This window comes from Meles meles, chromosome 15 (genome assembly GCF_922984935.1).
Source record: "Meles meles chromosome 15, mMelMel3.1 paternal haplotype, whole genome shotgun sequence".
In the NCBI taxonomy this organism is placed as follows: domain Eukaryota; kingdom Metazoa; phylum Chordata; class Mammalia; order Carnivora; family Mustelidae; genus Meles; species Meles meles.
In genome coordinates this window covers 65,718,041-65,744,146 of record NC_060080.1, presented here as the reverse complement: position 1 = coordinate 65,744,146, position 26,106 = coordinate 65,718,041, and the positions used below count along the sequence as shown (strand labels likewise).

Here is a 26,106-nt window from a genome sequence, read left to right as displayed (position 1 = left end):
GCAGTATCCTGTGTCATGCTGTGTCGTGCTGTGTCGACAGTGGGCTGGGTCCCTGCCTGAGGAGAAGTTGCTGAATTGGGCCACTTTGCTCACATGTGGGGAATTCATGATTTACCCAGTGTTCTCCCTCTCTTGATTGACTTTTAGAAAATGAGGTTGCCAAGTCCTGGGTATTTTAGTCTGTTAGTAAACTAGTACAAATTCTGATATCATAATTCACACAATGAAGGCCAATTAATAAAAATAGTCTAGGTATTAGTCATATATCCACTTTAATCTTTATGTACTATGAAAAACATGGTACCCTGTTGTACTGACTGAATTGTTAGTCTCTGTCATTCCACTGAGATATTGTACCAAATGACGGAAGTAAGATTTGTAAAAAAGAAATTCAAAATTTATCTTGAGCATTCTTTCAGACATTAGATGCCAGCTAATTGATTTTTAAGTTCTTACTTTTCAGCTCCATTACACTGTATAACTCAGTATATTTTTGTACTCTCTCACATTTTGTAGAGACAGGGTATCAGATTTCTAGCTTTTAGCAGAACTGTTCAGTATATCAATTCCTGTTAACACAGCTGTTAAATATTGAGATCTTGCTGCATGTTAAATGAAATCAATTTTCAAAGTAAATTAAATCCTTGAATGAAGGTGGGTGTATCTTTCCACATGAAGGAAGAAATGTTAAGAAACTTGCATATATAAGCAGATCATGGAGAAGTAAACTGAATTATCTATGGAACAGTCATATTAGGATGCAACAATCTTATCTTTCTCAAGTGCCTTAAAAAATAAAATATATTTAGTACAAGTTCAAAAATGGAAGAGAAAAATGCAGATTTTTAAAATATGGTTTTTGTCTAGCAGTTAGTCATTGTCTTTGCTTTAAAAGAACATCTGTCTTGGTCTAGAGTTCAGTGCAGTTAGATTTCTCACTCATTTCTTCAACCAGGAAAGAAAAATGAAGTTTGACTAAGTCATATCTGAAGCAATTATTACACTTTAATTAGCTACCTTTGGCTTTGGTTGATGGGTTGACAGGAGTCACATATAACTTTTCAAATACTGAATGCTATCTTCTTCTATTAAACCTACATTGCCTATTGCACTCTGAAAGAATAGGTTTTAACTTCATATCCCCTACTTCTCTCCTCTTTCTCCAATTTTCTTTTCTATGTAGGGAAAACAGAAAGTAAGAAAAACCTTAAGGAGTGTGAAAGAACAGAATATCTACCTTCCAGTTTTCTATTTTAGTATGGCAGTAAGTCTAATGATTATGTATTACATAGATCAGAGTTTATAGATTATATAAAAACATGATATATAATTCATATTTAATTAGAGGCACAAAAAGACTTTATGAGGTTTTTATATTTTTTTCATATTCCATAATATTGTGAAATGTAAGATAAATACTTGTTAACTCAGCACATACTTTGTCTTATGTCTTCAAGATAATGTTAGGTAATCCAGAGGAGTGAGACAAGTAGAAAGGAAGACACAGGGAGGGCCTTCTTATAACTTGTTATCTGGTTTTTGAGAGATAAAACTTACTAAGATAAATATCATTGTAAATCCTTTGATCTTTTCATGGGGGAGAACTATATGAAAGATTATTCTCTGTGATTTCTAAGTACAAAAATGAATATAATAAGACTTGAGGCAACTTGAGGACTTGAGGTAGGGTGATTAGAGCCAGGAGAGTTAACTGAGGGGTCATAGAGGAGAAAAAATTATTAATAAAAAGAAAAATCAGAAGGTTGACATAATTGTTTTTTTCAGTGAGGGGAATGGTCTAAAGAGGGGTTGGCAAATTATGATTTGTGGGCTAAATCTGGCATGTGGACAGTTTTGGTCTGACTGCTAGTTAAGAATACTTTTACACGTGTATGTATTTATATAATTTTTGTTATTGAAATAGAGTTGACAATGTTATGTTAGTTTTGGTTGTACAACATAATGATTCAACAATTCCATGCATTTACTTGGTGTTCAACCATGATAAATGTAGTTACCATCTGTCACCATACAACATGATTACAATTTTTTTTATTTTTTTTTTCATTTTATTTATTTTTTCAGTGTAACAGTATTCATTCTTTTTGCACAACACCCAGTGCTCCATGCAAAACGTGCCCTCCCCATTACCCACCACCTGTTCCCCCAACCTCCCACCCCTGACCCTTCAAAACCCTCAGGTTGCCCCAACCTCCCACCCCTGACCCTTCAAAACCCTCAGGTTGTTTTTCAGAGTACATAGTCTCCCATGATTACAATTTTTGACTATATTCTCTATGCTGTACATTTCCCCTCTGTCGACTATCAGTTTGTTCTCTGTATTTATGAATCTGTTTCTGTGCTTTTGTTTTGTTTTTTAGATTTCACATATAAGTGAAATCATATGGTATTTGTCTTCATTTGACTTATTTCATTTAGTGTAATGCTAGTTTATGTAACTTAATAATGGTTAAGGATTTTAATTTTTAATTTTTAAAGCATTATAAAATACAAAAAGGAATATGAAATAGAGATAGTATGGCTCAGAGCCCTAAATATGTATCATCTGGGTCTTAAGAGAACAAGGTCATTGACCCTTGATCTAGAGTAATCCTCTTCAAACTTTGTATGATAATGGGAAAATTCTATACCTGTACTGATCAGTGCTGTGGTTAGGAGTTACATGTGACTATTGAGTACTTGAAATGTGGCTAGTGTATCTGAAGAACTAAATTTTTAGTTTTATTTAATTTCAGTTAATTTAAAGTTCAATAGCCACAGGTGGCTGGTGGTTACCATATTGTACAATTCTGGTCCACTGTGATGGACCAGAATTGTGATGATAAAGATCATTTTATATAAAAAGAAAGGTTCTACAAGATGCCCTTCAATGGATGAATGGATAAGGAAGATGTGGTCCATATACACTATGGAGTATTATGCCTCCATCAGAAAGGATGAATACCCAACTTTTGTATCAACATGGACAGGACTGGAAGAGATTATGCTGAGTGAAATAAGTCAAGCAGAGAGAGTTAATTATCATATGGCTTCACTTATTTGTGGAGCATAAAAAATAACATGGAGGGCATAGGGAGATGGAGAGGAGAAGGGAGTTGGGGGAAATTGGAGGGGATGATGAACCATGAGAGACTATGGACTCTGAAAAACAATCTGAGGGTTTTGAAGGGGTGGGGGGTAGGAAGTTGGGTGAGCCTGGTGGTGGGTATTATAGAGAGCACTGAGTGTGGTACATAAAAAATGAATTCTGGTACACCGAAAAGAAATTTAAAAAATAAATATTTAAAGGGAAGAGGTAATTCCATCAGATATTAAACTACCCTAAGTTCCCTATAATTAAAAAAAAAGAAAGAAAGGTTTTAGACTACTTTTTATTCCATACCTCAGGTTGGCTGCTCTCTGTGATGTGATCTCTGAAGCAAGCTGAGAATGACAGAGCAGCCAACTGAAAGTAAGGGGTAATATTTGGAAGTTTGAAAAGTTTTGATAGTGGGAGGTAGTAAGAAGACAACCCTAAGTAGAGTTCCCATACCAGGGATACAGATTAAGTTCTCACTGAGGTCTCCAGAATCTATCTATTTCCAAAACATATGGTAAGAATCCAGAATTAGAGATCCTTCCTGGAGGAATGGAAAGTAGGTGAGTTGTTTAGAATGCAGCATAGAGGTGATTGTAATCTCAGACAGGGGATGAATCATGTAAAGGACTTTGTCATAGAAAAGTATGCCAGAAACTTGCTTTATATCTTTAGAAATAAAGACTGACAGAGAGAAAATAGATGAATAGCCCCTTTAAGGCAGCTAAGGAATAGAGAAGTGTTCCTTCTTTCCAGAGCACCGGTATTCTGGAGGGAGGAGATTCGATGAAGTAGGGAAGTTTCAGTGTCTAAGAGACTCTGGCATAAGATACACACATGGATTTTAAAGGTGAATGGGTGCAGCAGGTACCTTGAAACTTCTATCCTCTTCCTTCATGGAGTAAGGGTAAGATTGCAAGGCAAAATGCAGTGTAACCAGTTAAATTTGAGTTTCAGATAAATAACAAATACTTTAAAAATGTGTCTAAAATATTATACGATACATGCTTATACCAAAAAATGTAGTGTTTATCTAAAATTCAAATTTAACTAGGCATCCTATATTTTTATTTGCTAAATCTGGCCACACGAGGTAAGAGTCATTGATACTGCCTGCTAGCCTTCTTACTGCTTCCATGAAATTGTGGAGTAGCTTACTGGAGGCTCCTTGCAAATGTCTAGAATCAGGCTGGGTCAACACTTATTAGACATGCTTTTGGCCACATCATTTCAACTCTCTTAGTCTTCTGTTCTCATTAGTGTGGAGAAAAGAAATTCACACACTGAGAGTTATGTCTGTCCTACCTTGAATATCAGAATGTTGGAACTATAACTACTTTAGATATTTTCTATCTAATCCTCTTTTTGTAGAAGCGAAGCAGGCCTAAAAAGGCAAGGTGACTTTTCCAGGAACCCAGATTTCCACCTGTGGTGACATGACCATTCCTGGAATCTGGGTATCTTGATGCTCAGTTCAATGCTTTTTTCCTGTACACTGTCTTTCTATTTTCAAAGATTGTAGGAAATAATGTACATTAAAATTCATTGTAAATTTTAATATGAAAAATATAAATGTGTAGAATGGTTGTTTCTAGGCTGATCTCAGAGCATGGAAATCACCTCCTTACTATGCTGATTCACAGTTTACCTTCTGGAAAAAAATGTTTGGGTCTCAGCTTCTCGGGAATTCAGAGTCTTGACCTTTTTGGATTTTCTGTGGAAAGCACAATTGATAAATTAGAAACAAAGTTATCAGAAAAATACCCCCAAACTCCCAAATACAAGTTACCAGTTCTAGATCTTTTAAAATCTGTTTCCCATGGGAAACAAGCAAAACCATTTGATAAAGGTAAATGTCCTTAGATGCACATAAATCAGCCTTTTGCAATTCATTGTTGACAACTCAGGCTAGCTGTAGAACATTGCTGTGTGCCTTGCAGGAGATAGATCTTTATTGCAAGGCAAGTCACATCCCTGCCAACATTTACAGCTGCTCTGTTACTGTGGCAGTGACAGGCTGACACCTCCCAGATGCCTAGATTATTTTCTCCTCACTGCTAATAAAAAGTTGGGGTGAAGGTAGAGAAATGAGGTAAAATAATATCATTGTCCAGGCAATTAATGATAGAGAAACATTTAGGTAAAGGAAGACCTGATCTGAACATGGAAAGATAAGCAAAGGCCATGTTTAAGATCCAAAATCTAAGAACTCTTTAGAGGTCCCTCCTTAGAGGAGAGAGATTTGAACCTCCTTTGTGCCATTGCCATGGATAATACCCTCTCTCTCCTACAACTGACTCATTTTGGCTCAGTTAAGGGTTTGGGAAATTTTAATCTTATATCAAGATATATAACTGCTGGGTGGTACAACTGGTTCATTGTCTTTTGAATGCATTTAAGATTTCCTCTTCACAAATGATTCTGTGGGAGTTGGATTTATTTTTATATTGCTAGATGTTGTATTACATATGTAAATGAAATTTCACTTGAGGAAATTAGAATGGAAATATTTTAAGATATGTAAAGCTTTTAATCCAACAAATTATTTTGGAAATAAAAAGATTTTTCTTCCTGTTGCTTATTGTTTGCTCAAAATTATATGTGCCATATATAAATATCATAAATATACTCACATGGACTTAACAGTCTAAAAATTCTTCATTTCTTATAAAATTTTTAAAAAACTCAATCCCCTCATATTCTCTTACATGTAACAAAATATTTTGTACTTCCACAGAAGTCTAGAATCTAGTTTTCATCTCCATTGCCTTTTAGTGGTATCTAGACCTTTAGAATTATCAGGTAGATTATATATTGCTTTTCTTTACCCTAGAGCAGTAGAAGAGCAGCTTTCAATTTACAAATTAAATGTACATGCCCCTTCCTTCCTTCCTTTCTTCCTTCTTTTCTTTTCTTTCTTTCTTTCTTTCTTCTTTTTTTTTTTTTTTTTACCAAGCCCAGCTGGCAGTGATGGCTAAGGATTCACTTTTCTGAACTGAAGTTAGAAAGAGGCTCCTGGACTGGACTTCTTAGCTATGCTGTTGAGGTTGCCTCCTTTACAGTGTACATTATACATATATACAGTGTACACATAAATCACTAGACTTCAGTTTGATATAGTAATGGTTTGGGCTATATCACTTTGGGTTTATGGCTATGAATACCTATTCTGTGCTAATCACTGAGAGACATTATTTGAAATAATGAGATGCTGGCTTGCTTAGACCAGTCTTTTAAGTCTGGAAATTCTCTAACTCGTTAGATGATGGGCTAGGATTAGTATCACTATTAGTGCTTTGGAAACTTGTGAAAGCATGCAGATTAGAAATTTGTTAGGAAGAAGTAAGATATTCCTCATCTTTTAAGTACAGTGTGAATGGTGTTCTCTTTTGGTGTGTGTTTTTAGGATTTATCCCCTTCTCTTCTTTCTCCTCTGCCATCCACATTTTTACCATTCTCTGGGATCATTGTAAGACTAATTTTTAAAAAGAGATTTATTTATTTGTTTTAGAGAGAGTGTTTGTGGGGAGAGGCAGAGGGAGAGGGAAAGGGAGAATCCTCAAGCCAGCTCCCCACAGAATGTAGGGCCTGACATGGGGCTTCATCTTAGGACCCTGAGATCATGACCTGAGCTGAAATCAAGAGTCTGATGCACCCCGCAAGATCATTCTTATTAAACTTTTGTGTCTTTTCAGGACCCATACCCATAAAATCAATTAAGCAAATAAAGAATCATTACTTATCCTTTTTCTGAATAAGGTATAAGATGCAAGTTTTCTTATGATTGATTCTTCTCAGGATTTAATAAGCATTCATGCCAGATTTTTTTCAGAAGCAAATGAACTGAAATTAACTTTGATCAAAAAGCATTTAACAGAATTCCATGGAAAATTCCTGAGTTTCACGGAGTACTGATTTTTAAATTGTGCTCCACTAACCTCCATTGAAGGGCTCCTTGAACGCTGATATGAACATGCTGGGTGTTTTTTCTGAAACTGTCCTCATCTTAAGTAGAGATTGTGTTTCCACAGACAGAAAAAGGAATCATTTCTAGCACTAAGGTTGCAAAACTCTGCAGTAGATGACTGTGGCAGAATAGACACTGTGTCTTTACTTTGTGGCTATAGAAACCAAGAATTGGTGTTATTTAATGTAAGCTCTTAAAAGGAGGGGAAAAAAGCTCTTATATAATGATGACTAATGCCATGTAAAAGGAGTTATTTTGGCACAGTGATGATGTGTTTTTCCCTTGCAGTTTTTTAAGTTTCTTAGCTGGTAGATAACTGTGTCAGAAAAGTTGCATTTGATTTGACTTGCAAAAGAACTTAAAACAGTTCATTATTTTTGTTCTGCTTTCAAAAGAAACCTCCAATTTTCATGTCTTCAATGAAAGTCATTTCACCCGCAGTTAATTATTTACAATTGTACCACAAGCTGCAGAGCCCCCCGCAAGGGAACTCCTCAAGTTAGTATATTCTGCTTAGCTGTCTCACTCTCAAACTACTACCCAGATCTCTTTATCTCCTCAGATTTCTCTTGTGTCTGTTCCCTTCCTTCTATCATCCCTACACCCATGTTTTCAATGCCCCTCTCTTGGCTAGATGGTTCAACAGACCTAACATTCTTTTTGTCTTGGCTCTTCCCACACTCCCATTTATTTCCCATATGAGGACCACGGTGATTTTTCTAAAACTCAAACGTAAGCACTTCACTCCAGCCCACACAGGCCTCCCTGTCTCCCTGCAGTCCTCAGTCTTCAATCAGTGTTCCTCAGAAGCCCTTCAAGGCTCCACAGTTTCATTTTCCAGCTTATCTCTGCAGTTACGTATTTCTCTGGTTATTCCCTCAGACTGAGACGTAGCATTTTTGAACTGTTTATAGCTTCAAAGTTCTATCCTGTATCTGGACTTTTTCTCAGGTTACTCCTCTTCCTGAACCACTTTGCTCCAGCAATTTGGTTTCATACCCTCATTGACATAGCTGAATTCTATTCACCTTTTAAAACCCTGCCAAAGAAGAGATTAATCAATCTCTCTTCTGAACAGTGGCTGCATCTTACTTGGTGTTCTAAAGTAAGACTAACTGGGATCAAATCCTAACACCATCTTTTAGTAGCCATGTTCCTTTGGGTAAGTTGTTTCCTTTCCTTGTGCTTCACCGGAGGCCTCTTACTTAAAAGAATAATGATGTCTCTATCATTGGGTAGTTATCAGAATAAAAAGTAAGACAGAGGAGCACTTGTTATATAGTATGTGCTCAATAAATATAACTACAATTGCTATTACTATTTTTATTAATTACTAACTTCTATATTCAATTATTATCATACTTCACACTGGATTATAATATTTCTTTACACTTCTCTGTACATTTAATGAGAATTTTGAGGGCAAACTCAGCATTCTATTCATCTCTGTATCTTTAAAGTTGTTATAAGGCCAAGAGCATATTAGATAGTAGACGTGAAGTGCTTTGAAATCAACAAAATACTGTGTAAGTACACAGCAATATCATTCTACCATGAGAAAGAGAGCACGAGGAAAATTCAAAATTAGAGTTGGCATAAAAAGGTTTAAAATTGATATTGGTTTAAATTTTAAGATGTACCTTTTTTAGGCTAATATCAAAATATGATTAAATTTGCAAGCTAAGTGCCTCTAATGGTAGAAAAAGAGTGTTCTGATGGGTAGCTTAATTAAAAAAATCCATAGTTTGCATTCTTTTTTGGGTAACACACAAAGTTGGTTGATTCTCACACGGAACTCCCAACTGTTAAATATGTTGCCTCCATTGCACCCCTGAATGCCTGACCCCCTACATCCCTTCTGCCAGGGACATGCTCCTGCTGTCATTTGTGCATTAAATCCGTTGTTCCATAAGTCTTTATATATAAACCTGTGAGTTTCCATCTTCCTGTGTGACCTCCCCAAAACTGTTGAGGGCTCTGGTAGTAATCTCAGGCCCCACTTTTTCATTACCTTTGTCTCCAACGAATTAAGCTGTCCTTGAAATGGAGTTGTTTGGTGGTAGGACTACATGTAGAATTCCAAACCACTGTGTTTAAAATTATCTTTTTTAGGTGATTTCCAAGTCGAGCACAGTCAAGCTTACTAAATTCATGTAAACCAATAATTGAGAATAGACTGTTCTTCACACTTTACATTTTTATATAAGCACATAAATATCAGAGCAACATAGCTTCTTCTTCCAACACATTTTTGTAAACTTTCTGCATTGTCCTTGGAGAAAACATAAAAATACTTAAATGGTTGACGAAGCTAAAGTTCTGTTCGACAAGACAGGAGGAAGAGACACGGGGTTAGTGATTAAAATTAAACTGACACAATCATAAGCAGCAACCATGAAACTACAGAGGTCATGCTTGGTACTCTGAGCTGAAACATACCTTAGTGCCCATGTATCAGTGGCCTTTCTGAGACTGAAAGTTGTCAGAGACTATGCGATTAAGAATATAATCATATCCTACTTAAGATGAAGCTTTTAATAAGTGCATTAAAGGTAGGATGTATGTAGAATAGCTATACATAGCAGCTCCAAGAATAAATATTTTTTTGAATAATTTACAAACAGACCAATGTTGATGGAATTATTTGATTTTTGTGAAAATCAAAGACTATGTAATAATAATAATAGCAATGAAAAAAAGAAAACATCCTAACAGTGTTTTGATAGTATATACCTTTTTTTCTGTAGCTCTAAAAAGAGCTAATGATGTGGATATAATTTTATCAAGTTAAATTGGAAAAAAAAAAACCCTGAAAAGTTACTACTGGCCTGTGGCACATTCCTGAATTTCATGCTGTTTTTGGACTTTGCCCCAGGGAAAGAGATATATTATTTTGGATGTGAAAGGCTGTCCAGTGCATTAGCTGTGACAGGATTGCAGGGACAGGTATTAAACTGGCCAATGGGAAGTGTTTCCAATATAGAGGACCTTGTTTCATAATCAATTGCTGCAATTTTCTGGCTCTGTAATAATAGGTAGTTCCAACATGGATATGAAACAAATGATAAGATTAGATAAAAAAGAGACTCCTGTTGACAGTAAGTACAAGACAACATATGATATTGGGGGTGCATATACCACATGGCTGGTTAATCTTCAAAGCTCATTTCATGTCAGAAAATGGAGCCAAGTGAAAACTGCCTCTTCCAAATCCAGACAGCCACACGAAAGCCAACAATCAAATGCAATATTATCTCATTAAGCAAAGCTGTTTCTTCCTGATCAATCTTCTTGAATAAAATAAAATGATGTCCAATTTTTTAAAAAATATAAGATTGGTGAAATTCAAGAAAGCTGTTGGCATACATTCAGCCTACACCATACAATTGTTTCCTCAGCATGAGCTGTTTTTCAAGAAAAATAGCAATTGACACTAATTAATACTAATTGCTCATCTTGCTCTTATTCTTTGAGCTTTTCTGCCCCTTTCAATATGTACTGTTCAAGTTAAATACTTGCTTGAGGCCTGGAGGAATTTTTTCAGCTCAGCCCTAACACATGGTATTCTATTGTAATCTGGAAAAGGAGGAATAAATGGATATGGTCAGATAAGATTAGATATGTGCTTAGACCTCAGGGAAGGTTATAAACTTTGGAGAGATTTAATGTTTTATTATGGGATTTATTCCAACAATAATTTTTATGTCTATATTGTTATTACAAATAGGCGAGACAACACTGAAACTATTATTGCTACTTTCCTTGGTACTATCCTGTTGCTCTTGGTACTATCCTTATAGTATCTTTACTATATGACATTCTCTGATTTAAAAACCATCAATGACTCTTTCACTGAGTTAAGAATACAGTTTCCACTTGAGGGATTAGAAGTTTCACACAGTTCCATCTTCCTTCTCCAGTCTTATCTTGTATTATTCCCTTTGATATTTCCTTGTAATATCCTGGGCTCCTGCTTTCTACACCAGTCATGACTGCCACCATATTCTGGGTTTCTTAGTTTATGTGCCATTCTTTACTAATACTTGGCCCTTCCATTTTTAGTTTCTTTAATCTACTAAATTCCTTATGAATAAATAATTTCTTCCACTTTACAACTCACATAATATTTTATACTTTTGTTAATGCACCTGGATGGCTCAGTTGGTTGAGCGACTGCCTTCAGCTCAGGTCATGATCCTGGAGTCTGGGATCAAGTCCCGCATCAGGCTCTCTGCTCAGCAGGGGATCTGTTTCTCCCTCTGACCTTCCCCATCTCATGCTTGATATCTCTCATTCTCTCTCTTGCTCTCAAATAAATAAATAAAATCTTTTTAAAAAAATAGTATACTTTAGTAAAAATGTACTTTTGTATACTTGTGTCTGGCTAGCAATCCAACACAGTTTGTCATATTAGACTTGAAACAAATATTTGGCTGACAGAATTAAAACATCTAAAAGGTTAGATAGTTTTTCTACCCTTTGCAAGGGGAAGTGTGGATATAAACTATTTTCTTGGTTTTAGATATATTTGTATAATATAAGTACTTATATATGATTACAGCAGACAAATTTTTCTGGTACATAGTTAATAAGCACATTCTCCTGGAACTTGCATATTCAAAGTTCTTTTAAATTTTTTCACTAATATTCTGGTTAACTCTAATATTTTATCATGGTTTCCAGCATACACCTAATAAGGAGTGATAGTGGGATATTGGGACTGGTGGGATATTTTGTCCTAACAACTGCTGTTCAGTATCATAAGTGGTCATTCCGGTCTACATCAATCTTTAAACTTAGGTTTTTCCTACTATGGTCCATACTGTTGTAGGTTGAAATTTTATGACAACGTTCACAGACATGAAGTCCCAAACGTTCATTTTCCCTTTTGTTTCCTTTGCCTTTGGAGACATATCTTGAAAGAAGTTGCTGTGGCCAATGTCAAAGATGTTACTGCCTATGTTCTCCTCTAGGATTTTGATAGATTTCTGCCTCATGTTGAGGTCTTTTATCCATTTCAAGTTTCTTTGTGTATGGTGTAAGAGAATGGTTGTGTTTCATTCTTGTACATACAGCTGTCCAATTTTCCCAGCACCATTTATTGAAGAGACTGTCTTTTTTCCACTGTATATTTTTCCTGCTTTTTCAAAGATTATTTGACCATACAGTTGCAGGTCCATATCTGGGCTCTCTATTCTGTTCCATTGGTCTATGTGTCTGTTTTTGTGCCAGTACCATGCTGTCTTGGTGATCACAGCTTTGTAGTAAAGCTTGAAATCAGGAAACGTGATGGCCCCAGTTTTGTTTTTCTTTTTCAGCATTTCCTTAGCAATTCAGGGTTTCTTCTGGTTCCATACAAATTTTAGGATTGTTTGTTCCAGCACTTTGAAAAATGCCAGTGGAATTTTGATTGGGATGACACTGAAAGTATAGATTGTTCTGGACTATAGACTTTTTAATAATGTTAATGATTCTGATCCATGAGCATGGAATGCTTTTCCATCTTTTTGTGCCTTCTTTAGTTTTTTTCTGATTTTCCCAGTACCATTTATTGAAGATGCTGTCTTTTTTCCACTGGATATTTTTCCTACTTTGTTGAGGATTATTTGACCATAGAGTTGTGGGTCCATATTCGGACTCTCTACTCTCTTCCACTGGTCTATGAAAACATAAAATTAAATTTTAAAAAAAAAGACACTTGAGATTTTGTTGTATTACTGTTTAGTGTTTGTTCCTTTTCCTTCAGATCTTTCCTACAAGATATGGTGGGTGAGTCTGTATTTCTGTGAGCTCTTCTCTAATTTATACTCTGTTCAGCACTTGACTCTTAATTTTACCTTCTATGTTAAGTAAATTCAATACAGTATTTTTTTATACAATCAATAAATTATAATTCTTTGTTTAATAGTTACTGTACCTTTGTTTGCAAAATACACTATAGCCCCTATTTAAGTTAAATGCTTGTGTGGCTAAAGGCATATGATGCTGAACTACAAATATATATGTTATAAATATCCATGTGCATTATATCCTAGCAAAAAGTCTTTGATTAACATAATAGATCCTGTTGAATAAGCAAAATGAATAGAGAGAGTAAAGGAGCTGGAGTTTATAAATATTGATTCCTCAAGAGAGACATGAAACATTGACATACCTTGAGAACTGGTTAGTGGTACAGCAGAAGTGGATGACGTGAGAGAATTGATTATCTTTAGCCTTCTCCTTTCCTCCAGGCACTGCCAGAGAAGAAAATAACTGTTACATTGAAAACTTGCAAACACAATCTGTATTCCTGGAGGTATATTTGTCATTTTATGATTGACCTTATTCTGTTCATCATGTGACTATTTTAAGATGATAGAGTTCTGTATGAATTAACTCACCTCCAAGGTAGCTGAACAGCTTTTAGTACATTCCCTTTTCTGGATCCAGAAAGGATTCCTGTTTGAGACCACTTATTCTCACATGACTGGTTTACTTATTTGAACATTTGGACCTTATTGCTATTCGAGAAAGAAATTACTCTAGAGAGAAGTGAGATGATGAATCAGTATTAGATGATTTCAAGCAAGGGAATAAGCAAGATAATAGCCTTCTTTATCACTAGTATTTATTCAGAAAGCCATTTGGAATTTTATAGCCAACTTCTGCCATAACCCTTAAAAAAAGAAGAATGACGGGATGGAGTACTTCCGTACAGAGAGACTGCCTATTCTTATGAGAATTCTAACCCTTAAAATGAGTTCTTACCAATACAGTCCAACAGTTCCCAGGACATTTCTAACAATTTTCTGAGTGGCAGTTTACATTTATCAACAGTTCCTATGAGAACTCAAGATTGAGAAAAGCAAAAACTAGAGATATAATACTAATCATCATTGCTAGATTGGTCAAGAAACTTAAGGACTTTAGCTTCATGCCCTTCTTCTCAAACACATACACGTTTTAGAAGAAAAATTAACAAAACAAAAATAAAAACCTTGGGAATTGGAAAAGTTCTTCAGAAGAGGAATAAATTATAACATGACTGTGGAGGCAAAAGGGTGTACCAGCTGCTGAATTAACATACAGAACCCATTTCACTGTGTCCAAGCATATCCCAACAAGTGAAGGATCACATTAAACAAAGCTTATAACTTTCTCTCAAGTTCGCATTATTGGTATTGAGAGTGAAAAAATTGATGCTGGGGGCAAGTCAGCCTCTTGGCAGAACCTCAGAATTGGAACACAGAAGAGAGTCTTATTCTCAGTTTCACTGTCCCCAAATTTCGGTTTTGCCAGGGTTCACAATTTGGTCACAGTTAGGGTGATCGATAGAAGCTGAGCAAAGCTAGAGGAAACTAACGTGTAAACCAGCCCAATCAAAGGATTTACAACAGGCAGTGAATTTTACTTCTCATAGAATACATACTTACATGTTTACTCTCTAGGACAATATCTGCATATATCAGGGTACTTGGGAGGCTAACTCAGTAGATGTTGGTTGTGGAGAATGTCACCAGAGGTGATTTGTTTTAAGAGCTATTATATTAATTTGGCGAAAACAACAGAAGTGACAATAAGTCTGATGAAAACCATTCTCATTGTTTTATAATAAACATCTTAAATGATAGCCATTTGAGTATGCCAGATTCAGTCGCTTGCCTTTGTAATCAGTGCTGGATAAATCATTGGTAAATCTTTTTACTCACCCTTTTCTGGTATACTTGCAAATATCCAAACTTTTGTCAGTGTTAACCAGATTCTTCAGACAGGTTATAATAAATACATGGTAAAGTCCTCTATCTCTTCATTTTCTTCCCTCTCTTTTGCAGATACTCTATTTAATTATAATTTTGTGAAGAAAAAATTTAAGTATAAAGAAAAATGTAGAAAATATAACAAATATCCATAATACAGTCACCCTTCAGCTTAAGTAAATTATAATAGTTTGTCATATTTGCCATTAAATGTGAATTTTGAGTGGATTTCCTGTATTGGGATAGGAAGTTCTTTACTTTCTCTTGTTTGCTAACAGTTCTTATCCTGTGGACCTAGGGGATATTATGCAAAGTGAAATCAGTCAGAATGAGAAAGACAAATATCATATGATTTCATTCATATGTGGAACCTTAAAAGCAAAACAGATAAATAAACAAACAAAAAGCAGAATCAGACCTGTAAATACAGAGAATAAACTGATGGTTGTCTGAAGAAAAGGGAGTGGAAGATGGGCAAAAAGGTGAAGGGGTGTGGGATGTATAGGCTTCCAGTTATGGAATGAGTAACTCATGGGAATAAAAGGCACAGGATAGAGAATATAGCCAATAATATTGTAATAGTGCTGTATCGTGACAGATGGTAGCTGTACTTGCGGTGAGCATAGTGTAATGTATAAAGAAGTTGAATCACTATGTTGTACCCTGAAACTAATGTATAGTATGTCAACTATATTCAAATTTTAAAAATTTTTAAAAAGTCTTGGTATGAAAAAATGTAAAATAACATGTATGTTGGGTTAAGTAAAATATATTAAAATTTAAAAAATAAAATTCAAAAGAAAAACAATACTTATGAATGGGCAAATCATTTTTCTATTTATGGATTATAACTCTGTGGTCATGAGGTTTTTTTTTACTATGAAAATTTGACTTGCTTAATATTTAGGAATTTTGTTGCTATTTCATTATGTTTATTGTATGTCTTTACAAAGTTTTAATTCTTGATTATATATTTATTGTCAAGTGAGATGGATATCTTTCCTTTGTTTTATAGTCTCTGAAAGAATTTGTATGCTATAAGCAATATCTGTTTTCTTAGAAGTTTAGGTTTGAAAAATGTTCTCTGAAAATTATGTGGTCTATGCCTTTTGGAACGTTGTGTGTGTGTGTGTGTGTGTGTGTGTGTAATGGGTTGGGTGGTGGATATAGATGGACCATCAGTAATGAACTAGGGAAATGAGATTTTAACTATTAAATTACTTGAATAAGTGTTGGCTTATTTTTGTTATTCAAAATTCTTCTGAAGTTAGTTTTACAGATGCTTTTGTATTCTTAATTGCTCATTTCATCTTGGTTGTTAGGTTTATTGGTAGAGATTATTCACATTATTTTTATTTTCCTTCACTCTGCCTGTTGATAGTTCTTGTTTTTGAACCATTTTTCAGTTATTTGTATCTTTTCTAATTTTAAAGAAATATCTATATCTTATAAATATCAATGGCTTCAAAGAATCACCTTTTGGTTTTATTAATTTTCTCATTTTTTTCTGTGTTTTCATTAATTTCTGTCTTTACATTTAGTATTTCCATTTCTCTGTCTTCTATTCATTCTTGTTTAAGCTCTCTGAATTAAATGCTTAACTTGTTTTACTCTTATTATATAATGAGAGCATTTAAGATTTTACCTTACCTCTGATTAAGACTTTAGCTATTTTGTTATATAATACTTTCAACTCTGCATAGGTCTTTAAATTCTAAGTATGTTATGATTTTCATTTTAATTTCTTCATTTATCTTTGTATTTGTTTATTTTTATAGGGTCTAAAAATTTTGTAAACACTTTAAGAACTTCCAGTTTCTAATATATTTTGACAATAGTCAAAAAGTAGCTTGACATTTATTTCTACAACATTTGTTATTTGGATGCTCTTGAATACCATGGACAGGAGACAGATTTAAAGCTGTGTAAATAGTAAGTGCTATGACAATTCTGCCTTGCGAAGGTTAACATAATTCTGGTCTAATCCAGAATAAAACATCTCACTTTTCTTTTCTAGTTATAAAAATTTCACTTACTGTCACTGCAAGGTGGGAATGTATAGATTGGATGTGGAGAAACACTTTATAGAAAGTAAGAGAATGAGCTTCAGTATCAAGGTAGCATTGATTTGAATCCGGTTTTGATATTTGAATATGGCATTGGGCAAGTAACTTGAAATCTCAGTATTTGCTCTTTAATTTACCTGTATGGAGCTTATGTATTTTTAAACATCATCTACTTCTTTAGAAATACATGCATTGAGGGACACCTGGGTGGCTCAGTGGGTTAAAGCCTCTGCCTTCGGCTCAGGTCATGATCCCAGGGTCCTGGGATTGAGCCCCGCGTTGGGCTCTCTGCTCAGCAGGGAGCCTGCTTCCTCCTCTCTCTCTGCCTGCCTCTCTGCCTACTTGTGATCTCTGTCTGTCACATAAATAAAATCTTAAAAAAAAAAAAAATACATGAATTGATCCATGTCCTGAAAGAACAACTGTGTGAGAAGGTGATTAAGGTGATTTTACTAAATGAGGTGGGCCTGTTCACTGCTTTGCAATCTTTCTGTGTGAAGTTACAGTGCTATCAGAATTTGAAATGGCTACTTTCCTAGACCAGGTACAAACGTTCTGATAAAATTTGCTAGGAGAAGACTCAAAAGTCAATTTTCTTTCCACTTTGTTATTCAAATGAGCAATGTGCCAACTTCAGCTTTTCTTTCCCTAGTAAGATGGTAAGAAATTAGTTTGGTGATTTTTTTCTTTCCACTGTTGGTTATCTACAACACTGGAATTTATAGTCCTTTAAGTTTCCCTCTGAGCAGCCAAGAAATTAGTGATGTTCTGCCCAGTAAGGCAGTATCTTTATTTTCCATCAGCTTTGGTTTTCATAGGCAGCTATTGCGATTTTAGCTATATGGCTCTCCCTAAGCCCTGATGGGGCACAGGCCTGTTAGCTCTGAGTCTCTTAGATGCTGATTGTACTGTGATAAGCTGGGGAGCCTGGCAGTCCTACCAGTTCACTTGCAGGGCCCCCAATTCACTTATGTCCCTGTGAGACAGCACATTTTGTGTTGGTACAAGGCCAAGTAACCCACAGCTGTGACTAATCAGATGGTGTTCCCTCAGGCTCTCCCAGAGAAACTGAGGTGGGTGGAAGTATGCATATTGAAGAATTGGGTGCATATTACATTTCTCAGTGTCCTGTGGTTGCAAGGGTACACAGCAAAGTAAGGAAGCATTTTTATTTTCCTTTTTCATGGGGTAGCATTACTCCAGGCTTAGAGAAGAGAGCAGATCTTAGTTTTTTTCTTGATTTCAGAAGAGTTTTCTTTTGAGTTTTCTATATTTGTGGTTGTTTCAAATAGTTTTTTAGAGTTTTGTAGGGGGGGCAGTTTTGCTTATCTTGGCAGGTAAGAGCATCAACAGGCATATATCAAGCTTGATAACATCTCAAAAATAGTGATACCATAAATGCTTGAACTTTTTCTAAGTGACATCTCTTAATAACCCAGTGCATTTAAAAATATAGTTACTAACATTTTCATAATCATTTTAGGAATGCAGTATTTCTGTGGAATATGGAGAGCAGAAATCAAGCAGTTTTCCTAAGATAAGGATTTATCCATAGCTTTTAAAGTAATTTTTTATCTTCAAGAAAATGTAATAGGAACAGCAGAATTGTGGGACCCCTGTAGAGGTTGGGTTTGGGCAAATATATCTTCATTTGTTAAGTTGTTTACATGTCTATAGCAAGCCTTGCTTTCAGGAACAGACAGAGAATTCCTATTCAACCAAATGTTGCCTTTGCACCATCGTTCTTGCTTTCCATGTAAGCCAAAGGAAGTTGCATATTCACTTCAAATTTGTTATTTGGCTTGCTGTGACTAGAGACATACTAAACTATGAATTTTTAAATCCATGGATTATTAAAAACAAAGTTTTGCCAGTTCTTTTAGAAATGTGAAAAAACAACTTGGGAAATAGGGAAAGTATTGAGCTCTGAAAGATTGGATGGGGAGAAATAAAATGAAAAAGAAATTAGAGATTCTTCTATATAGTCAATGCTTTTGTCTTAGAAGAAATGAAAAAAAAAAGAAAAAGAAAGAAAGTGGCTTCCCTAAGCACACGAAAGGTGCCCAGATTTTATCTAATATTAAAAATTGTGACATGTATCAGATGGCTGTCAGGATTCTGGGGCAATATTAACTTTCATTTCATGGCGGTGCTCTGCCACTACTGATTTTACATTTAGCAGAGTCTGTTTCTTCATCGTGGCTTCAGAGCTGCTCAATTCAAGATTTATTGATCTAGTGTCAATCATGGATGCTTTCTTTTCTGAGTCCCTGCCTCACCTAACTGACTGTAGGCCCTGGAAGAGAGGACACTGTTAGCATTGGTGAATGTGTGCAAAGGCATGACAAGTGAGGGAGGAGGAGTTTAGAAGGGTCAGTTTGTTGGAGCATTAGTGCTGATTGAGAGATCTAAGTCATGGAGCTTCTAGGTCTTGGTTATTTGCTAAAAGTAGTCAGATAAAGGTCCCCTGAAGCAGCACATGCACTGGAGGGGGGTAAAAGTAATGACGACAGTGCTGGGGAAAAGGACAGAATTTTTTTGGAGTGATACTGCAATATTGGTATTGGCATTTTATGAAAAAAGATGAACATAATTTAACAAAACTATCAAATCTAATTAATGCTTTTCAAATACTAACATTTGAACAAAATATATCTAGCGCAAAGTTATGAAAAAATATAAAAGCTAAACAAAATATTTAAATTACTAGCAACTAGGTGATATCTCCGGACTCTGCTGTTTGCTTGGACTCCATTGTTGTCCATCTTGGTGTCAGTGAGATCACTTGGAGCTGTATACTTTGGTGTGGTCAGTCCAGTGACCTTCAATATCTTCCTGTCATTTAGCTCCCCTAAGTGGAGTTATCACCACTGTTGCCTCTGGGTATCTTGCCTGCTCTGTCCAGAGGGTCTGGTTTTACCAGTTTTGATTTGTTTGCTTGCCATCTTCAGAGAAGTGGTCATGTCCCTAGTCTCCTCCTTATTCCCCACTGAGGCATCTGCCTGTAAAATGGACTCCTCGAGCTACATCCATCCCAGGGTTTTTTGTGTGGATTTTTTGTTTGTTTGTTTGTTTTGTTTTTGGATTGCAGTCGTATTCGGGAAGGATAACAAATATGGCAGGAGGTCAGTGACAGAGAGTAGTAGGGATGGCTTGTAGTGAGTGTGTCAGGAAAAGGGGTGGCATACGAAGTGGAAAAGGAGGGTGTTAGAGACTGAGGGAAAAAATGCCCAACTAAGTTGCTGACCTATGTCTCAAACACTTGCATGACCACAACAAAAGTACCAATGTTTCAGTTTTTAAAAATAGCAAGGTTAAATGTGGTGGTTTTCAATCTTGGCCACACATTGGGAAGCTTCAAAGACATTGAGGCTTGGGTTCTATCCTCCTAGCAATCCTGATTCAATTGGTCTGGGTTGTGGTCCTATCATAAAAAAGTTTAAAAATCTTCCCAAGAGATCCCAACATACAGCTAATGTTAAGAATTGGATCTGTAAGTGAGTATCAGGATTTTGAAAATCAGTATTATAATCAGTAAGTGGAAAGTGCAGCTTTTACTTTTACTTTAACCAAGGGAAACAGACTCATCTTTAAGGGGCATCTTCCAGGTGCCAGGCAAGGTGCTGAGTTACTTAATATTACTTTTTCATTTCCATATAAAGTGGGAATAGTCAATCCCATTTAGAAGGTGAAGAAAGTGAGACTTATGGAGGATAAGTCTTTAGCCTAAGGTGACATAGTGGAGGTGAAGCTAGCAGCAGGGACTCAACACAGGTCTATGTGATTAATCTTTTTTCTTACCTTTCCCTTAAGACACAGTTGTAAAGTGTAGTTATCGTGGATTGCTTAAAGACATACATTCTTTTGTGCCTTATATGTGAGGGTAGGAAATCTATATGTTCTAGTTACCATAATCTGAAAGATTGCTCAAAATTAGGGGTAAATTCTTAACCACTATCTGTTTCTGCGTGGCCTGTGAAGTAAGAATTTTATTTTACATTTTTAAATGGCTGAAGAAAAATTAAAGAAGGATATTTCATGAAATGCAAAGTTTAATGACCACAAATGAAGTTTTATTGGAACACAAGTATACTCACTTGTTTATGTATGGCCTGTAGCTGCCTTCACACTATATGACAGGGTTGAGGAATGGTGACAGAGACCATAGGCCAGCATAGCCTAGAATATTTACTATTTAGCCATTTACAAAAAATATTTGTGAACTTTTGCTCTAAAGAAAGACCAGATAGAGAGATCTTAGTGTACAGAACTGAGAGTATGGAGAATGCTTGCACACATTAAAAAATATATATAACAATATAAAAGAACTTGCAAGGTTCTTTTAAGGTATGAGGTGCCTTGGTGCATTTCAGTGTTGGTTTAAAAATTATTAGGTGGCCTTGAAGGTTGGTGCTTAGAAAAATGAAAAGTGAAAGCACAATAAACCATTATTTACAGAAGAGTAATCATAAGAGAAGGTAAAACCTTTGCAAATGACATCACTAGCAATTCAGGATGAATTGTAATGATTGCGTTCCTTTTTAGCTTTACTTGTAAATTAAGTAGTAGTTCTGTTTCTATTTTTGCACTACATTTTTTTCCCAGAATTTCTATTTTTTATAATATTGGTATATTCATCATTGTTTTTGGAAATGTACCAATACATTATATGCTCTCTTTGCAGGAGCAACTATATCCGAATCTCTCAACGTGTGTTACGCATGCATCAGAATTACTCAGGATGCTTGTTTTCTACAGACATTCCAGAGTCCCAGGCCAGACCTACTGATTCAGGACCTGTGAGGATAGGATTCTGTCTTTCAGCCAGCTCCCCAGGTGAATTTCATGTACCCTGTAGAATGAGAATCCCACGTTAAGTCATGGGTGAAAATATTCACAGTTATACTAGGAGTGTAGATTTATAGGAGCAGACAGGCAGAGTGTAGAGATTCCTATAGAGAAATGGAGCAATATCAGGTTTCTGTAATCCCAGAGTATATAAATGAAAGCACATATGGAAACCATCTTGCTAATAAGAAGCAGATTCATTCAGGTGGGCAGAGAAATGATAGAAATGAGGAAACTCATTAGAAGAATGGAAGCTGGCATGGGCTGCTGCTAGTTTTTTTTTTTTTTTCTGCTTTATCAGCATATGATTGATTAAGGGCCTTCTTGGAATCCTTTCTTCATCTTGGAAATGATCAAGTATGCTAGGCATTTTCTGTTTGCTCTTTCAGATCCATTCTCCATCCTTTCCGCCTATCCTATTCTCCAGGTAGACTGCATCCCCAAGGCTTCTCTGCCCAGTGGTTTCTAGTTGGAGTGGCAGGAGATCAGATGGAGGTAGGAGAGTGAATCTCCTTCACTATGGAACAAACTCTGGCTAAAAAGCACTGCTCTGCTCAAAGAGGTCTTTTCTCACCCCCACTCCTTCCCTCCATCCATCCCTTCCTCCTTCCTTCCTTCCTTCCTTCTTTTTGGGGAGAGAGAGAGGGTGGGGAACAGAGGGAGAGCAAGAATCTCAAGCAGACTCCTCTCTGAGTACAGAGCCCAATGGGGGTCTTGATCTCATGACTCTGAGATCATGACCTGAGCCAAAATCAAGAATAGGATGCTTGCAATGTCCACAATAGCCAAACTATGGAAAGAACCTAGATGTCCATCAACAGGTGAATGGATAAAGAAGATGTGGTAGATATATACCATGGAATACTATGCAGCCATCCATAGAAATGAAATCTTGCCATTTGCGATGACATGGATGAAACTAGAGGGTATTATGCTTAGTGAAATAAGTCAGTCAGAGAAAGACAACTATCATATAATGTCCCTGATATGAGGAAATGGAGATGAAATGTGGGGGGCTTGGGGAGGGGTAGGAAAAGAATAAATGAAACAAGATGGGATCGGGAGGAAGACAAACCATAAGAGACTTAATGTCACAAAACAAACTGAGGGTTGCCAGGGGAAGGGGAGTAGGGAGCGGGTGGTGGGGTTATGGACATTGGGGAGGGTATGTGCTATGGTGAGTGCTGTGAAGTGTGTGAGCCTGGTGATTCACAGACCTGTAACTCTGGGGCTAATAATACATTATTTGTTAATTAAAAAATTTAAAAATTAAAAAAAAAAGAATAGGCTGCTTAACCAACTGAATCACTCAGGCACCCTTCAAGTGTCTTTTTTTGTATCATACTCCACTGTTGTCTCCTGTTACATGCTCTTGCCTTGTCCCCTTGGGTTTGAGGGTAGTAATAGGTCCATGGTTGCAAACCTCAGGTTAACTGCAGAATCCTTTGTATTTCCCTACAACCTGCCCACGTGTTTAATAAATTTTAACCCCTCTGAATTACTTAAATTTGACTATGACATTTGTTTCTGTTTGCATGCTACTGAAACAGCAGTGAAATATCTGTAGACAAGGTCTGAAAGGAGAGAGGAGGCATCATCTCTCCATTGAGCAAGGTTTAGTTTATCAACTATGACAAACTTCTTGCTTCAGAGCCCTCACACATACTATTATCCCTATTGAAGACTATTCCTTCCACCTGTTTGGCTAACTCATGGTCGGCCTGCCTATCTATCTATCTATCATCTATCTATTATCTTTCTATTATATTTCCATCTCTTAGTCCTTTTAGAAGTCTCGCTTTATATGCCAACTTCTAAGAGATGTCTTAAATGACTCTCCAAAACTACATCAGTTCCCCCTCCCATAACTTCTCATAATATGCTTTAGTTTTCCTAAATTGTGCTCACCCATATTATAAGTAATTTACCTTACATTGTCTTCGGCTATCTCTACACTGGACTGTAGTCTCTAGGAAGGCTCTGAATAGTTTGTGATTAACACTTGCCCTTCACAAGTGCTTTTGTTGAATATGGGAACAAAATAAAGTTAACCCAGTAAATTTCACTGTTATCCTTTCCCCCTGGGAAAGCCTATGACACATATGAACTACATATACTGCATGCTATTTTCTGTGCTCATTTAAACTCACACCCTTTCATGTGATAAATTATGCCACTTCTACATGGACCTCTAAGTCTCAGGTGAATGGTTTTACTTGTTTCCCAGAAGTCTGTCTATTTTAGGAAACATTTGGTATAAGAAAGGCAGAAACTTACCATACAAATTGTCTATAATTGATAAATAACACATTATACAAAGTGGGAGCAACTGCGTGGTAAATGTGGAACTGGTGCTGCGTCAAACTCAGTGAGTGGGTATTTACATTTTCCTGGGAAAAAGATCCACTGAATTCCCATTTCCCCTTTCCTTTTATCCAAAGAATTTCTAGGCAGGGACATTAACAGACAAAGGCTTCTCTTTAGAGAATCAGAGTGCCAGAAATATTTAGGTGGTGAATTTGACAAAACTGCAAGTTTTTATTTGCCGTGGGATTCTCTTTTTGGGAATATCATAACATTTCCTAAAGGAATGGTGTGTATTAGATGGAGAGGAAAAAAAATGTTTAATCACCTCAGATATTTGGAGATTGAGTAGCCAGTGGGAACTCCTCTTGATAATGCTTCATTCTTTTTCCATCCCAAACTCCATATAATGTGGATTTCAGTTTCTTTATAATCTAACACTTTGGGGGACATAGATGTGAGTGAGAAAGGTGTTTCTAGGGATCCATAAAAGCTCTCTGTTTTTCTTCCATTTGTATTCCTCATTTCATCCATTCATAGTCCTCACCCCATTTCAGTTTCTCCCTTCATGGAACAAAATGTCCTGGCCCCAAGGACTCATCTCTTTCTCTTCTTGAAGGACTGCACTCACTGCAGTTTCTCTTGCCAGCTGCCACCTCATGCTGAGAAATCATGCAGATAACTACCCTTCTTCATGTCCTCACAAGCCCAGAGACAATCTTCCTGCATTGCACCAAATGCCATTGTGAGGAAAAAGAAAATCAATGAGAATCTTCCTGTATTTCAGTATGGGCTGGCATTCTTCCTTTGTGAGACATTTCAGGGATCAAGAGAAAACTATAAAGGTCCTCTCCACCGATTTGCTAATTTTTGAAATTCCTTTGTTAAAGATTGAATGTTATAAGCCGTGTTTTAAAACATTTTCTGTGTGTGGAGTTAACATCATTTACATCTCATTGTGAATAAGGCTGCCAGATGCATTTTGAAAGCAGATTTCTTGAGGGGCAGAGGGCAAGAAAATATGAGGACCCTGTATTAAGCACAGAGAGGAGCAGAAAGGGGACATTCTTGCTCTCAGTATAAGCATTATCTACTGTTGCCTAGACGTATTCCTTGTATCAGTCTCAATTTGACCCCAAATTGGGACATTTTGTCAAGTATTGAAGGTATTCCAAATAAAATGCTATGTAGTAAATTTTCTCTGACTTTGGTCAAGCCAGAGAACTATTTACTTCATTATTAACAGTCTTTCAATATATAATGTGTGTATGTATTACAGAATATAGAAATGCATGCATTTTAGACTTGTCATTCCATTTTTTTCTTAACATGCATTAAAATAATACATGGATTCAATATTATCCAAGGCAGTAGGATTTTTAGACCTGTAAGAAGAACACAATAGTATGTGTTACTTTGTACCATTACCCTTCAGAACGTGCAAACTGGGAACATTTATTAAGCACTTCAAAATTTGTACCTCCATCTAGTGGTAACTGACAAAAATTACATGTTTTTAAATTGATTTTGTAGGCACTGGGAGAAAATAAATGGGAAAGTTCTTGATAAACCAACATTATCAATTCAGTTACATTTTAATAAGGAATGGAAGGTACAAATTCTACCTAGACATGGAGTAGGCAAAGGAAAGGCAAGGAATCTAACTCATGAATGGTAAAGTAAGCCAAAATTATTCAGGATAGAATAAGCCACGGTTTCAAGTAGTATTTATGTAGAGGAAATATCACAGGACTAAAGCATGGGTGGTTTGTTTTGAACATGAAAAAGAATGTCAAGGAATTAACCCCCATTTGCTCTTTTTGCATCATCTAATGGCAGCCCTTCATCATGGCTGTCTGGAGTTAGTCTCCTTGATGAGAAAGAATGCTTCCAAGTGAAGTAATTTTGAGATATGAAAGAATCCCGTGGTTTCCTTAAGTGTCTCGTTTGAAACCCCAGTGAGAGGGAATCTCAATAAAATGTTGTCTTAAACTGATAGGAACAAAGGATATGTTTCCAGACTCAAGCTGCTAAGGTGAAATGCTTAGTTGAGAGGGCAACTTGTTAAAAATGCCTAAGTTCCTT

General features: G+C 36.1%; 1 pseudogene; it reads left to right on the top strand.

Moving 5' to 3' along the window:
* Positions 1 to 4,678: 4,678 nt before the first annotated feature.
* Positions 4,679 to 26,106, top strand: part of LOC123925687 — a 116,727-nt pseudogene continuing 95,299 nt past the window's right edge.